Raw genomic sequence first — 15,656 nt, 5'->3', positions numbered from 1 at the left:
GTCTCCCTGCGGTCTAACTTCTTGAGTTCTTTGTATATTTTGGATATAAGGCCTCTATCTGTTGTAGGATTGGTAAAGATCTTTTCCCAATCTGTTGGTTGCCGTTTTGTCCTAACCACAGTGTCCTTTGCCTTACAGAAGCTTTGCAGTTTTATGAGATCCCATTTGTTGATTCTTGATCTTAGAGCATAAGCCATTGGTGTTTTGTTCAGGAAATTTTTTCCAGTGCCCATGTGTTCCAGATGCTTCCCTAATTTTTCTTCTATTAGTTTGAGTGTATCTGGTTTGATGTGGAGGTCCTTGATCCACTTGGACTTAAGTTTTGTACAGGGTGATAAGCATGGATCGATCTGCATTCTTCTACATGTTGACCTCCAGTTGAACCAGCACCATTTGCTGAAAATGCTATCTTTTTTCCATTGGTTTTGGCTCCTTTGTCAAAAATCAAGTGACCATAGGTGTGTGGGTTCATTTCTGGGTCTTCAATTCTATTCCATTGGTCTATCTGTCTGTCTCTGTACCAATACCATGCAGTTTTTATCACTATTGCTCTGTAATACTGCTTGAGTTCAGGGATAGTGATTCCCCCTGAAGTCCTTTTATTGTTGAGGATAGTTTTAGCTATCCTGGGTTTTTTGTTATTCCAGATGAATTTGCAAATTGTTCTGTCTAACTCTTTGAAGAATTGGATTGGTATTTTGATGGGGATTGCATTGATCTGTAGATCGCTTTTGGTAAAATGGCCATTTTTACTATATTAATCCTGCCAATCCATGAGCATGGGAGATCTTTCCATCTTCTGAGGTCTTCTTCAATTTCTTTCTTCAGTGTCTTGAAGTTCTTATTGTACAGATCTTTTACTTGCTTGGTTAAAGTCACACCGAGGTACTTTATATTATTTGGGTCTATTATGAAGGGTGTCATTTCCCTAATTTCTTTCTCGGCTTGTTTCTCTTTTGTGTAGAGGAAGGCTACTGATTTATTTGAGTTAATTTTATACCCAGCCACTTTGCTGAAGTTGTTTATCAGCTTTAGTAGTTCTCTGGTGGAACTTTTGGGATCACTTAAATATACTATCATGTCATCTGCAAATAGTGATATTTTGACTTCTTCTTTTCCGATCTGTATCCCCTTGACCTCCTTTTGTTGTCTGATTGCTCTGGCTAGAACTTCAAGAACTATATTGAATAAGTAGGGAGAGAGTGGGCAGCCTTGTCTAGTCCCTGATTTTAGTGGAATTGCTTCAAGTTTCTCTCCATTTAGTTTAATGTTAGCAACTGGTTTGCTGTATATGGCTTTTACTATGTTTAGGTATGGGCCTTGAATTCCTATTCTTTCCAGGACTTTTATCATGAAGGGGTGTTGAATTTTGTCAAATGCTTTCTCAGCATCTAATGAAATGATCATGTGGTTTTGTTCTTTCAGTTTGTTTATATAATGGATCACGTTGATGGTTTTCCGTATATTAAACCATCCCTGCATGCCTGGGATGAAGCCTACTTGATCATGGTGGATGATTGTTTTGATGTGCTCTTGGATTCGGTTTGCCAGAATTTTATTGAGTATTTTTGCGTTGATATTCATAAGGGAAATTGGTCTGAAGTTCTCTTTCTTTGTTGGGTCTTTGTGTGATTTAGGTATAAGAGTAATTGTGGCTTCATAGAAGGAATTCGGTAGTGCTCCATCTGTTTCAATTTTGTGGAATAGTTTGGATAATATTGGTATGAGGTCTTCTATGAAGGTTTGATAGAATTCTGCACTAAACCCATCTGGACCTGGGCTCTTTTTGGTTGGGAGACCTTTAATGACTGCTTCTATTTCCTTAGGAGTTATGGGGTTGTTTAACTGGTTTATCTGTTCCTGATTTAACTTTGGTACCTGGTATCTGTCTAGGAAATTGTCCATTTCCTGTAGATTTTCAAGTTTTGTTGAATATAGGCTTTTATAGTAAGATCTGATGATTTTTTGAATTTCCTCTGAATATGTAGTTATGTCTCCCTTTTCATTTCTGATTTTGTTAATTTGGACACACTCTCTGTGTCCTCTGGTTAGTCTGGCTAAAGGTTTATCTATCTTGTTGATTTTCTCAAAGAACCAACTTTTGGTTCTGTTGATTCTTTCTATGGTCCTTTTTGTTTCTACTTGGTTGATTTCAGCTCTGATTTTGATTATTTCCTGCCTTCTACTCCTCCTGGGTGTATTTGCTTCTTTTTGTTCTAGAGCTTTTAGGTGTGCTGTCAAGCTGCTGACATATGCTCTTTCCTGTTTCTTTCTGCAGGCACTCAGCGCTATGAGTTTTCCTCTTAGCACAGCTTTCATTGTGTCCCATAAGTTTGGGTATGTTGTACCTTCGTTTTCATTAAATTGTAAAAAGTCTTTAATTTCTTTCTTTATTTCTTCCTTGACCAGGTTATCATTGAGTAGAGCATTGTTCAATTTCCACGTATATGTGGGCATTCTTCCCTTATTGTTATTGAAGACCAGTTTTAGGCCGTGGTGGTCCGATAGCACGCATGGGATTATTTCTATCTTTCTGTACCTGTTGAGGCCCGTTTTTTGACCAATTATATGGTCAATTTTGGAGAAAGTACCATGAGGAGCTGAGAAGAAGGTATATCCTTTTGCTTTAGGATAGAATGTTCTATAAATATCTGTTAAGTCCATTTGGCTCATGACTTCTCTTAGTCTGTCTACATCTTTGTTTAATTTCTGTTTCCATGATCTGTCCATTGATGAGAGTGGGGTGTTGAAATCTCCTACTATTATTGTGTGAGGTGCAATGTGTGTTTTGAGCTTTAGTAAGGTTTCTTTTACGTATGTAGGTGCCCTTGTATTTGGGGCATAGATATTTAGGATTGAGAGTTCATCTTGGTGGATTTTTCCTTTGATGAATATGAAGTGTCCTTCCTTATCTTTTTTGATGACTTTTAGTTGAAAATTGATTTTATCTGATATTAGAATGGCTACTCCAGCTTGCTTCTTCCGACCATTTGCTTGGAAAGTTGTTTTCCAGCCTTTCACTCTGAGGTAGTGTCTGTCTTTGTCTCTGAGGTGTGTTTCCTGTAGGAGGCTGAGTTTTTAAATATGTATTTTTATTATCTTAAGTGTGTATATGTGTCTGACTGTATGTTGGTATGTGCATATAAATGCAAGTGTGTGTAGAGGCCAGAGGTTTCAGAACCTTACAGATGGTTGAGAGCTACCTGATGTGGGTATAAGAACCAAAGGACAGCTGAGCCGTCTTCCAGCCCACAAGACATTTTATATTGAAGGACATTATCCTTCTGCTCTCAAATAAGTTGGAAACATTTTCCTTATTTTTCATTATCTTCTGTTATTTTGACAACTTGATAAATTAAATTTGACTTCAGCTATAATAGGGTTGTTTGGTGTTTTTCTTTTTTTTTGTTTGCCTCAAGTATTCAGTTTTACAGAAGTCAGATTTACTATATTTGTTTGTAACTTTTAGATCTCTTAAAATTAAAAGTCTCCTTCATTTTAAGATCATAAAAAACTTCTCCATTCTTTCCTCTGCTACTTTTTATTATTATTTTGTTCTATATTTACAGATCCAGTCTTCTAGAATCCACTCTGAGATGCAAAGTGACGTATGGCCCTAACTGTAATTTATCCTCTTTAGTCATGTATTTCATATTCATAAGTTTATATTTTTGCATGTGCCTTCTGTGTGGTGTGCCTGCATGCCTACATGTTTGCCTGTGTGTGTATGCAAGTGTGAGTGCACGCATGCATATTTATCTGTGTGTGCTTAAGCCCAAGACTGACATGGAGAGTCTTCCTCAATCATTAGCAGGGTGGGGTACTCACCTTTAATCCCAGCACCTGGGATCGGCAGGCAATCAGACCTCTGTGAGTTCAAGACCAGCCTGGTCTACAGATGGAGTTCTAGGACACAGAACCTACACAGAGAAACCATATCTTGAAGAACCAAAATAAATAAATAATAAATGTACAAACAAACAAATAAGTAAAATTAAGAGTCTTTTTCATCTGCCTCTAGAGGCATTGAAGGTGTGGCTTCTGGTGTCACATGTGCACCAGTAGGTGGCAGAGAGCAGAGGTTATGTCCATGCTCGGTGTTCTGACCTATGAACATCTGAATGATCAGTAGCCTAATATTCCCTGAAAAAAGCAAGCCATAGATGACCATCAGTCCAGTGCCAGGCTGGCCCCTAACAGGTTCCCAGGATGGGGAACAAGCTGGAGACTGGAGAATTCCTGCCTGGAATTGTAGGCTTAGATTTTTCAAAACTTACTTTAATAAGGGTTCTCAAATGCTTTGACGACCCCCCCCCAGCCCACTGTCCAGAGGTAGGGGAGAAAAGATGGGTAATAGGACAATGGAGATGTGAACCTGTTTAGAAGTAGTTTTTGGGGTGATTCCAATCTCCGTTGTTAGGATACCAGCAATCCAGTTCAGTGGTGTCAGATACAGTGGCAGAAGCCAGAGGCCTTGTATTAACCATGGAGTCATCGCAATGAACATTTACAAGCAAAGTAGTATGGACAAAAGGGTGTGCTGAGGGACACACTGTGACATACTACAGCTTCCACAATGAGGTTTCTTTTCCTCTGTGGGGGGGTAGAAGTTGCAAGAGTGGAGGGGGGTACAAGGGGAAGGGGAGAGGAGTGGGATTGGGGTACATGATGTGAAATTCACAAAGAACCAGTAAAAATTGAGAGGGGGAGGAGGGAGGGAGAAGGATGGGGAGGGAAGGAGGGAGGGAGGGAGGGAGGGAGGGAGAGAGAGAGAGAGAGAGAGAGAGAGAGAGAGTCTTCCTCAATTACTCCACACTTTGTTCACTGAGGTAAGGTTTTTCGATTGAACCCACGAATATAAACTCATGAATACAACTAGTCTGGCTAGCCAGCTTACTCAGAGGATTCTGTCTCTGCCCTGCATGCACTGGGATTGCTGGGGGGCCTACCTGCCTGCTATTTATGAGGGTGCTAGGGACCTGAACTTGGATCTATAAAAACGCTTTACCTGCTGAGCTATCTCCCCCAGCCCTACCTGTTAGACTTTACTACCGTCGGCTCTACACTGATGGTGTGTGTACAGCCACTCTTGGATGTTCACCGAGTGGCTCTATCTACCTGATGTGTGCCATAGAAAAAAAGTAAGAGTACAGGGCCAGGGAGGACAGCTCCAAAGAAGCGTCTTCTGGACATGACGTGGCAGTTGCACACACGAAATCATAACAGCTGTGTTGCCCACAAAGGATTGAGCCAGTCAACATCCCCGCATGCAATGAAGTCAGCCTCTGCCTCCTTGTTTTAGCCTCAGGACTGTGAAACAAGTGTCTAGTTAGCACCACATCACGCTACTTGTTGGTTCTCAGGCATCGCACTGAAGCATTGCAATCGCCCCAGCTGTAAGGAGTCATAGACTGCACCTTACAGGAAAACATGCTAGGTGGTCAGTTGTTCAAGTTTCTAGTTTGCTTTCTATTGCCGGGATAAACAAAAGCAACTTGGGAAGAAAGAGTGTCTATTACCTTACAGATTATAGTCCTCATTAAGGGAAAACCAAGGCAGGAACTAAAGGTGGAATCTTGGCGCAGAAACTTAGCAGAAACCATAGAGAAACTGCTTACTGGCTTACTCCCTAGATCATATTCAGCTACCTTTCTTATACAACCCAGGCATACCTCCCAGTGGGATGGGCTCTTTTATATTAATTAATAATCAAGAAACTGTTCCACGGTCATGCCCAAAGGCTGGTCTCATGGAGGCATGAGGTTTCCTCTTCTGAGGTATGGAAGTTGACAGCCACGATCAGCCATCATAGTAGGCTTTGTTCAGATGTGAGTTACAGTGCCGCTGGCCCTCAGTTTAATGTCAATCAACTAACAGTGTATGGTAACTAAGGTGCCTTTCAGCTGAAACTGACATAAAAAAGCTTCGCACTGGCCTGGCAGTGGCACACTGTACTAAAGAGTTCTGTATTTGGGGTCTATCACTGTTATAACCCCTCCCTCATTCCCTATACAGCCCTGTAGGGAATCCTGGGAGACGCAGCAGTAAAAAGGACTGGAGAGATGGCTCAGCAGTAAAGAGCACTTAATGTTCTTGCAGAGGTCCTAATTTTGGTTTCCAGCACCCATGAGGCACCTCATAATTGTATATAGTTCCAGTTCCATGAGATCTGACGCCATCTTCTGGCCTCCTCAGGCACTGCACCCACGTGCTCCACATAGTTACACAGCTAGGCAGACACATACATAAAAATAAGTATACCTTTATAAAGAAGGAAAAATAGTAATTACAGTAGTTACATTACCACAAAAGGAGTTCATAATGTGCACACACACACAGACACACACACGAAGGAGAAAGAAGAAAGAAATAAAGAACGAAAGAAGGAAAGAGAGAAGGAAAGAAGGAAAGAGAGGAGGAAAGAAAGAAGCAGCTTTCTGAATGTTCCTTGAAATAGGTTTGCCTGAGAGGATAGACAGACTATGTTCATGGACATGAAGTTTCAACAGTATAGATAATATATAACTGAATTTTCCCCTTAAAGATGTCCTGATACAATCGCTTATGTAGCCCCTCTTTTCCACTTGATCTGGATGTCCCTTTGTCACTGAAGATTCTGTCTTATTCTGTACTACAGGTAAGTCAGGGAGTTCTTGCACCGAGATTACAGTGCTTCATTCCTGGAGTTTTATGAAAGACTTCACCTGCTAAACTGGGCCGGCAGTGTGCTTCAATAGGTAGAGCGCTTGCTTAGCATTGTGAAGCCCTGGGTTGATTTCTGGCACTGTGCGAGCCAGCGTGAGACTGCTCATCTGTAATCTCAGCATTCAGGGGGTCAAAGCAGGAGGACCAGAAGTTCAAGATGATTCTCAGCTACATAGCTAATCTAGGGCCTTTTAAATTTTTTATTTATTTATTTATTTATTTGTTTGTTTGTTTGTTTGTTTGTTTATTTATTTTTTGAGGGAATGTCTTTCTAGATAGCTCTGGCTGCCTGAAACTTATTGTGTAGACCAGTCGCTGGCTTTAAACTCATAGCAATCCACCTGCCTCTGCATCCTGAGTGCTGGGATTTAAAGGCATGCAACACCATGTTCAGAATGGCCTTTTCAAAAACAAAACAAAACAAACCAAACACCAAAACTCTTTAGTTTCTTCTACATTTAAGTTTTCTTCAATTCTTTTGTTTTCTCATCCATATAAACTTCAGAATCACACTGTCCAGCTCTGACAAGCATACATGTGTACTCTATGTGTACATATATAATATACACATAGGTATATTTACTTATTAAACCAAGGAAAAATGCCTATTTTCTTCAGTGAATGTGGTCTGTCTTTTCTTCTAGGCAGATCTTCTGGATTCTGCAGAAGTCAGAAGTTTTCTCCACCTATGCCTTGAAAATTCTTTTACTTTTAGATTTATTTTTAAAAATTATTTTCAAATGATTTGTGCATGGGTGTGCCTGGGCTGCCTGTGAGTACAGGTGCCCACAGAGCTCAGGAGAGGGCAGATCCCTTGGGGCTGGAGTTCTAGGCAGTTTCCACCTGCCTGACTTGGGTGCTGGGAACAGAACTTAGGTTTTGGGTCACCTCTAACAGCAGCAAGTGCTCCTAGTGACGGAGCCATCTCTCCAGCTTGGAGATTCCTTTATTGATACAGCAGTTCCTTCAGTGAGCATCATTTCTGTGACATAATCAGCTTGTGGGAATCTACAGCGCTGTGTGGAGAACAGGTGGGGGAGGGAAGCGGCACGTTCTGAGCCTGGTTTAAGCCAAGCACGTTTTCACTGGAACCTAAAAGCTGGCTTTTATGCAGGAGTAGAAAAAAAAGTCATGGGGAGATTAAGTCCATGAAGACTCAGGAAAGGCTTACCGATTCAACTATTTCATTTGTTCCAGCAATCGCTTCCAAGGGTTCAGTTTCAGAAAGTGTGAAGTAGTTTTGCAATTATTAATTCCTCTCACCCCTCGACCTCCTTGTAAGATGCATGGATCATCATCACCCCCATATTACAAATGAGGAAACTGAGGCAGACAGTGGCTTGGGGTTGCACAACTGTTTTGCTAGTGGAGGGCACTGTGTACACATATTCCCCATACAGACACAGATGCATACATATAAATAAAAAATAAAATGAATCTTAAATAGAAATCAATCAAAATGGTTAATGAAGAAAAGATTAAAAAACAAAACAAAACAACACCCTCCCCCCAGCCCCTCCCCCCCAAAAAACCCAAAGCCCCTGACAGTGTGGTTCTTCCCTTCAGAGAACTAAGGAGAGTGGTTACGTTCAGTTCAGCCTTCCTTTGTTGAGTTTCTATTATATTCCCAGCTGGAGGAAACACTGGGACAGTGTAAGCTCCTACTCAGGCCTGGATTTGAGCAAGGACAGAGACAGGGCTGGTGCTCTGGGTCAGAGACACTCCACACATTTTTCCAGGGCCTTGGGTCACTTGCAGTGAGCCCCACAACTCCCACACATTTGCTTCTTAATGTCCCAAGGCTCTCCCTGCTGCAAGGTTCCCATAGGAATGTGGCGGCCTGCCAGGCGCCTCATGTGCATACCATTCTTCTGGGAGGCAGGAGAGGCCAAGAGGAGGCCAAGAGGAGGCCAAGTTGGCTGGCTGCTTAACGATTTGGGCCCTAGCTCTGTGTAGTACTTTCCTGACAACTGAAGGTAAAACAGGGGAGAGATATTTATGTATTCACAGACCCATCTGGAAAACAACTGTTTCTTAAGGGTAGCCCAATGGAAACCACATTCCTTGGTTTGTTATGAAACTGTCCTCCACCCGAAAGGCATTTTCAAGTCATGAGGCTTTGAGAGGTGTGACTAAAACAGTGTGACTTTTTTTTTTTTAAGCAAACACACCAAAATATAGCCATCTAACTGACAACTGCTGCCATCCAACAGTCCAACCAACCACTGGTTGTTGGCTCGCTCCAAGACACTGGAGTGCCTGTCCTATCCCTGTCGGGGAATTTGCTTTGCACTCATTGGGCTGCTTTTGTTTATCGTTTGTGCAACATGTATGAGGCACTTCCTGTGTACTGAGCACGCTGCTGAACTCTGGAGACAGAAGGTCATCCCAAGAGAGTTTGTATCATTCATCCAGCATCTATTAGACACCTCCTGTGAGCCAAGCACTCTGAACCTGGAAACAGAACTGTCATCACTGTGGACCTGGAAGGCACCTGTTGGAGTACCCAGGTTCTTGTGTCCCACAGTTCTCTAGTTTCCTGTCTGGTCTGTGACAGAACACTCTAACCAAAACAAATTTAGAAAAGAAAAGGGTTACAATTTGGCTTATACTTCCAGGTCTGTCATTGAGGGACGTCCAGGCAGAAGCTCAAGGCAGGAACCGTGGATCATGTTGCTTGTTGGTGGCTCACAGGTAGGCCTATGCTTAAGCTAGTTTTCTTATACAGCCCAGCCTAAGGAATGGTGCCGCCCACAGTGGGCTGGAGCTGTCCACATCAATTAACAATTAAGTTAATCTCCCCAGGCCAATCTGATCTAGGAAATCCCTCGGTTGAGACTTCTTTCTCAGATGACTCTAGGATGTGTCAAGTTGATAGTTAAGTTAGTTAAGTAGGAGACGTGGCAAACTCTGTAACTATGAAAACATCATTGGAAATAGAAATAGGGCTGGTTGCCAAGAAAGGGAAAACACTCTGAAGAATGATTGTGGTCTAGCGAACTGCAGGGAAACGCTCCCAGCGCACTAGGCCCACAAGTTGCACACATTGGCCTAGTGTCCCCCCTTTTCCCCCACTTCTATAGCATGCTCCATTTGTTGTGAAGCCCAGGTGGGAAAGGATTACAGTCTTTCTCTGCCACCAGCTTCTTTCACAGTTTCAATGCCTCTCTCCAGTCCCTACCCTCTTGCCACACACTGGAGATGAGTTTTACTGAGGGTCCATGAAAATTAACCTGGCCTGGGTGTGATCCCAGTGTGATGGGGGGCTGGATTATATCAGGAAACTTTCCTAGACACTTCTGAGTCGCAGGATTGTTTTGAGGGAAATACAATCGGACAATACATATGAGTAGCCTTAACCGAGAGGTCAACAGAGGGGGCTGTTCCGTGACTGTTTCAACTGTGCAGACAGTGCCACCATTTCTCTTTGCTGGACCAAATTCTGAATGAACTTCCTGAAAAACCCATGATTTCATAGTGCGTATAAATGATGTCCAGTACTGGATTGAGAGCGCTAAAATATCATATGAAGAAAATAAAGTCTTCTCTCCTCTTTTCCTTCTGCTGCTAGCCCCCTCCTCAGAGGCAAGCAGTGAAGCCAGGATCGAGCTTTCTTCAAGATTGGTCTGTACCGACGTTGGCTCCTTATTGTTTTTCTTTTCTTTTCTTTTTCTTTTTATTAACTTGAGTATTTCTTATATACATTTCGAGTGTTATTTCCTTTCCCGGTTTCCGGGCAAACATCCCCCTCCCCCTCCCCTTCCTTATGGGTGTTCCCCTCCCCACCCTCCCCCCATTGCCGCCCTCCCCGCAACAGTCTAGTTCACTGGGTGTTCAGTCTTAGCAGGACCCAGGGCTTCCCCTTCCACTGGTGCTCTTACTAGGATATTCATTGCTATCTATGAGGTCAGAGTCCAGGGTCAGTCCATGTATAGTCTTTAGGTAGTGGCTTAGTCCCTGGAAGCTCTGGTTGCTTGGTATTGTTGTACATATGGGGTTGTTTTTCTTTTCTGTGATTTGTTGGTGGGTATAATGGACAACATTGTGTGTAATTTAGATATTCAATGCAGTGATTGGATATAAGTAAATATTCATTACTTTATTATTTATTTATTGTTCTTTTGAGACAAGGTTTCTCTGTGTAGCCTTGATTATCCTGGAACTCTTTGGTTTGCAGACCAGGCTGGCCTTGAACTCAGAGCTCTGCCTTGCCTCTGCCTGCTTTTTCAATGCTGGGATTTAAAGGTGTGGGACACCAGACCTGATATATTATTTTAATTTTTGATCACGTGTCTGTGTGTGCATGTTAATGTATGTGCTCTCAAAGGCCAGAAAAGGGCATCAGATTCCCTAGAGATAGTTGTGAGCCTCTTGATGTGGGTGCTTGAAGAAGAACTTGGGTCTTCTGTAGGAGCAGTGAGTGCTCTAAACCGTGGAGCCAACTCTCTGGCCTTCACTTATGATTTCTTTCTAGGCCTTTCAAATATGCAGCACAGCATTACTGACTATAGGTGTCAAGCTGAACACCAGACACCTAGAACATGCTTCTTTATAAGGAAAGATATGTCCTTTGACCAACATCTTCATTTGCATGAGTGCCTGGCAACCTGGTTAACTTCCATTCCACTTGCTGTTTCTAGGAACTAGACCTCGTGCATATGTGGGCTCATACTGCTTTTTCTCTCTGTGTCTGGCTTAATTCATTTAGCATACTGTCCCCGGTGTCTTCTACATTATAACGTGCAGTTTCTCTCTCTCTCTCTCTCTGCCTCTCTCTCTCTCTCTCTCTCTCTGTGTGTAACTATCTATTATTCACTTTTCTGTATATATCCCTTGGTGGACACTTAGGGGGTTCCCCTGCCTCAGCCATGATGTCTAGTATTACAATGGACACACAGTTGCCTCTTTAATGGTCTTGTTATATATATGCCCAGAAGTGGGGTTGCTGGATCATATGCAGTTCTAATTTTAATTTACAAATTAATTATGTGTCTGTGTGCCTGTTTATCTGTATGTGTATCATGGGCATGCAATGTCTACAGAAGCCAGAAGAGGGAATTGCAGAGCTATGAACTGTTTGGTACGTGCTGGGAACCAAACCCAGGTCTTCTGCAACAGCATTATGCACTCTTAGCTGCTGAATCGTCTCTCCAGACCCAACTTTTCATTTTTAAGGGACCTTTCACAGTGTTTTTATAATGGCTGTGTGTAAGGGTTTTCCTTTTATCCACATCCTCAACAACATCTATCTCCCATCTTCTTGATAGGACCCTAATAAGTGTGAGGTCATAATAGATGGCAGTTTTGATTAGCATTTCTCTGATACTTTCATAGACTACTTTCAAATGCTGCTTGCATTTCTTCTTGGAGAAATATCTATTCTGATTTCTCAGGACTTTAAATTAGATTAGCTGGGTGTGATGCACATGCCTTTTATCCCAGCACTTGGAAGGCAGAGGCAGGTAGATCTCCATGAGTTTCAAGGTCACCCTGGTCTACAGGGCAATTCTGAGGCCAGCTAGAGCTACAGAGTGAGACCCTGTTTCAAAAATAAACAAACCAAAACCAAACCAAACCAAACCAAACCAGCAGCAGCAGCAGCAGCAGCAACAACAACAACAACACAAGAAATAAACGAAACTCTGTGATTCAGGAGCTGGAAAAAAAGCCATTTGTTTGTGAGTATCTTGGACTATTCTAATTTACAGAAGAATGGCAAACCAAGGAAATGCAATAGGCTCTTTAAACCAGCACTGGTTGCATCTCTGAATGATAACTGCTTGCACACAGAAGATGTAGATCTGATTGGGCGAATTCTGGGTGTTTTCTCCAAACACTTCATTACTGCATTCCAGGACTGCTCCGATCACCTCTCAATACTACCTGTTTCAACAGTGCAAAGCTTATCAAATAATAATACAGAAATGGTGACATTGTGGGGTTGGGAGATGACTTGATCAGTATAACCAGAGTTCAACCCACAGATACCATGTTTAAAGAAGAAAAGAGAAGCCAGCTGTAGGGCTGGCTTAGTAGTTAAAGGTCCCTGCTGCCGTGCCCGACATCCTGGGTTCTATCCATGGTAGAAGGAGAGAACCGACTCCTGCAAGTTGTCCTTTGACTTCCATTACAGTTCAGTGGCATTCATGTGCCTCTTCCAACCCTACACTTGTACACACACACACACACACACACACACACACACACACACACACACACACAGGTTAATGTATCAATAGATGGATGGATAAATAAATAAATGAAATTTTTATAAAGTCAGGCTCCATAGAGTGCATCTGTAACATTCAGGAGAGGTAGGGAGAGGTGGGTCCTTGGGGCTCCCTGTCTATCTAGTTTAGCCTAATTGTTGACTTCCAGGCAGAGTGGGAAATCCTGTGTAGAGGAAAAGGTAGACAGCATTTGAGGACTAACATCTATACATGTATGTCTATACATGTATAGACAGATACCCGCACACGCGTGTGCCTGTACACATTTGAGAGTGTGAGCACACCCTAAGGCACAAATGGCAACACTTTAAGCCAGGTATGGCTGTCTTGAAACCTCTCCAGGACATATAATTAATAGGCACATTTTTCTGGGGCTGGCGTGAAGCATCAGGGATAGAGAAGGTTCCAGACAGCCGCTCTAGAAGCAGCTGCTAAGATCTGCACTCTAATTTGCTGCCACAGCTTGACACAGTGAGATGCATTAAAATGTGCCACATTGGTTAATATGGGTTCAAGTAGACAAAGGCTGCCAGTTTGGAAGGAGGGTAAACGGCCTTGGGTGGCTCTCTTCGTGATGCCCAGACTGCATGTGGTGGGAAATTGCAGTGTGCTTCTATGGGCAGTTCTGGCACAATCAAAGCACAAATGAGAGCCGAGGATTAGATTTCCTGGATGAATAATTATTCCTGAATCTCGAGACAGGCACCCGTGGAAAGAAGAGTGCTTGTCTTTCTAAGAAGTCTCCAAACACGGTCAGAGATTCATATTCTCACATGAGTTCCGTGCAAATGAGAACCGGCCCTTAACATCATCCCGAGCCAAAGAAAATTCTTGGTTGGGATTGAAAAAAAGTTAGATAAATAATTTCTCCTTGCCTCTCAGAAGGCCACAGCTATCACTGCAATCCAGAGCTGGACTGTAAGCGACTCTGGTGGGTTTTACTTGGACCAGCTGCTATGATGAATTTACAGTAATTCCAGGTTTTCTACTCCAAACAGAGCCAAGAGCCATGTAAGCATCCGCTTACTTCATAGTTCTCTTATTCAGTACCTGCTGATTACTGACTGTTCAGTTTTCTGACTTCTTTCTTTACTAAAACGGGACCATAGGGAAAACTCCTTCTGGGCAGCTGAGGAAGCTGGCAAAGGTTTATTTCAAGCTAACTAAAGAAGCTGTGCTAAGTACCAAGGGAGTCTCCTTAGGTGGGCTGTAGGATGTGACCACTGCATCGAGGCTGAGCTGGACCTTTTCATTCCCTATACCACAGACCTTCTGTGTTTCACTAAGAGGTGGGCAATATTAACAAGGGAAAGCTGAGCTCAGAAAGACCAACTCTCCTTAGGATGAACCACTGGTAAACCAAAATCTCAGAATTTGGACTTGACTGAAGTCTGAAGACTGGCCCTCTGCTTGTCTGCACTGAGCCATAAGCTGGCCATAAGCAATGAAAGCCTCCAGTCAGAGCCCAAGAAGAGAGCTTGGGATGAGAACCCTAAGCTGAGTAAAGGCGAGGAAACAGGCTAGGGATGTAGCTGCTGGTAGAATGCTTGCCCAGCATGCACGAGGCTCTGGATTGGACTCTCAGTACTATATAAACTGTGTATGTCTGTGATCCTTGTATGAGGAGGCAAGGGCACCAGACGTTTCAGAGGACCCTTGGCTACACAGTGAGTAAATTCCAGGTAGCCTGGACTACATGAGACCATCTCTGAAAAGACCAAGTGGGAGAACGTGGAGCTAGGCAGACAGGATATGTGGAAATGTGTGGAAACACAGCAGAAGCTGGGTTTGTGTTGATCCTGGGCTCAACTTCTGAAGATCTTAAGAATCCTGGAGCCCAGTGGGAGATAGTTGGACTCATTTGCTGGAACGTTGAGCAAATCTTTTTTTCCTAAGGCAAACATTCAATATGAATAAACTCATGTGCTCCAGGGGTCTCAGGATCCTAGACATGCCCCAGGACACTGAGACCTGTGGTGTAAAGGCTTTAAAATGAGTTTCCTGTGAAGGATGGGTGACTCATTGCCTTGTCCCCACCTCTTGATGGGCTGACAAGAAGGTACAGAAGATATGCTTTAAGGGTAGAAAGGATTTTGAACCCAGAGTGGTGAATGGTCTCCGACTAGAGTTGCACCCCAGCACCCTGACAGGCCTAGAAGTCAAGGGCAACCTGGCTGACATCTTCCATTTTTGCCCGTGGTCTTTGGTCTCTTCTGCTGATCCTGCATCAGATCAGCACCAGCTCCACAGGCCTGGATGTTCCAGAAGTCACTTCCTGAGGTACTGAGATTATGCTTGAGACAAAGGCCCGATGCTCAACATAGTAGTAAGGTGGGATCCCAGAAATGACTCATCAGAGATCACAGCATGAGGAAGATTCATTCTCAAAACCATCAGGGGAGAACTAGGGGGATGGTTCACTTAGTTAAAGTGCTTGTCATTCAAGTATGGGACCTGGATACCCCTGAACCCTGTGGGAAAAAAATCAGGTATGGTGGCATGTGCTCATAATCTCAGTGCTTATGTGACACGAATGGGAGCTTGTGGTCAACCTAGCCTAAGGAGTGAGCTCCAGAACAACAAGAGACTCTGTCGCCATTACAAAATAGACAATGCCTAAAGAATGCCATGGAGGGTTGACTTCTGGCTTCCACAGCCGCACACAGGGATGTACACATAAAGTCAAGAGAAAGGAATGATCCCACTCTTCTTCTTGATTGG

The 15,656-nt window shown here is 43.1% G+C and overlaps 1 non-coding gene across 1 annotated transcript; it reads left to right on the top strand.

Annotated features, from left to right (window-relative positions):
• Nucleotides 1-4,010: 4,010 nt before the first annotated feature.
• Nucleotides 4,011-4,141, top strand: LOC120100416 (small nucleolar RNA SNORA17). Its single transcript, XR_005500175.1, has one exon. It is a non-coding gene; the product is annotated as a small nucleolar RNA SNORA17 (small nucleolar RNA).
• The last annotated feature ends 11,515 nt before the right edge of the window (nucleotides 4,142-15,656 follow it).

This window comes from Rattus norvegicus, chromosome 1, assembly GCF_036323735.1.
Source record: "Rattus norvegicus strain BN/NHsdMcwi chromosome 1, GRCr8, whole genome shotgun sequence".
NCBI classification, from domain to species: Eukaryota; Metazoa; Chordata; class Mammalia; order Rodentia; family Muridae; genus Rattus; species Rattus norvegicus.
This window is presented reverse-complemented; position numbering and strand designations above follow the sequence as displayed.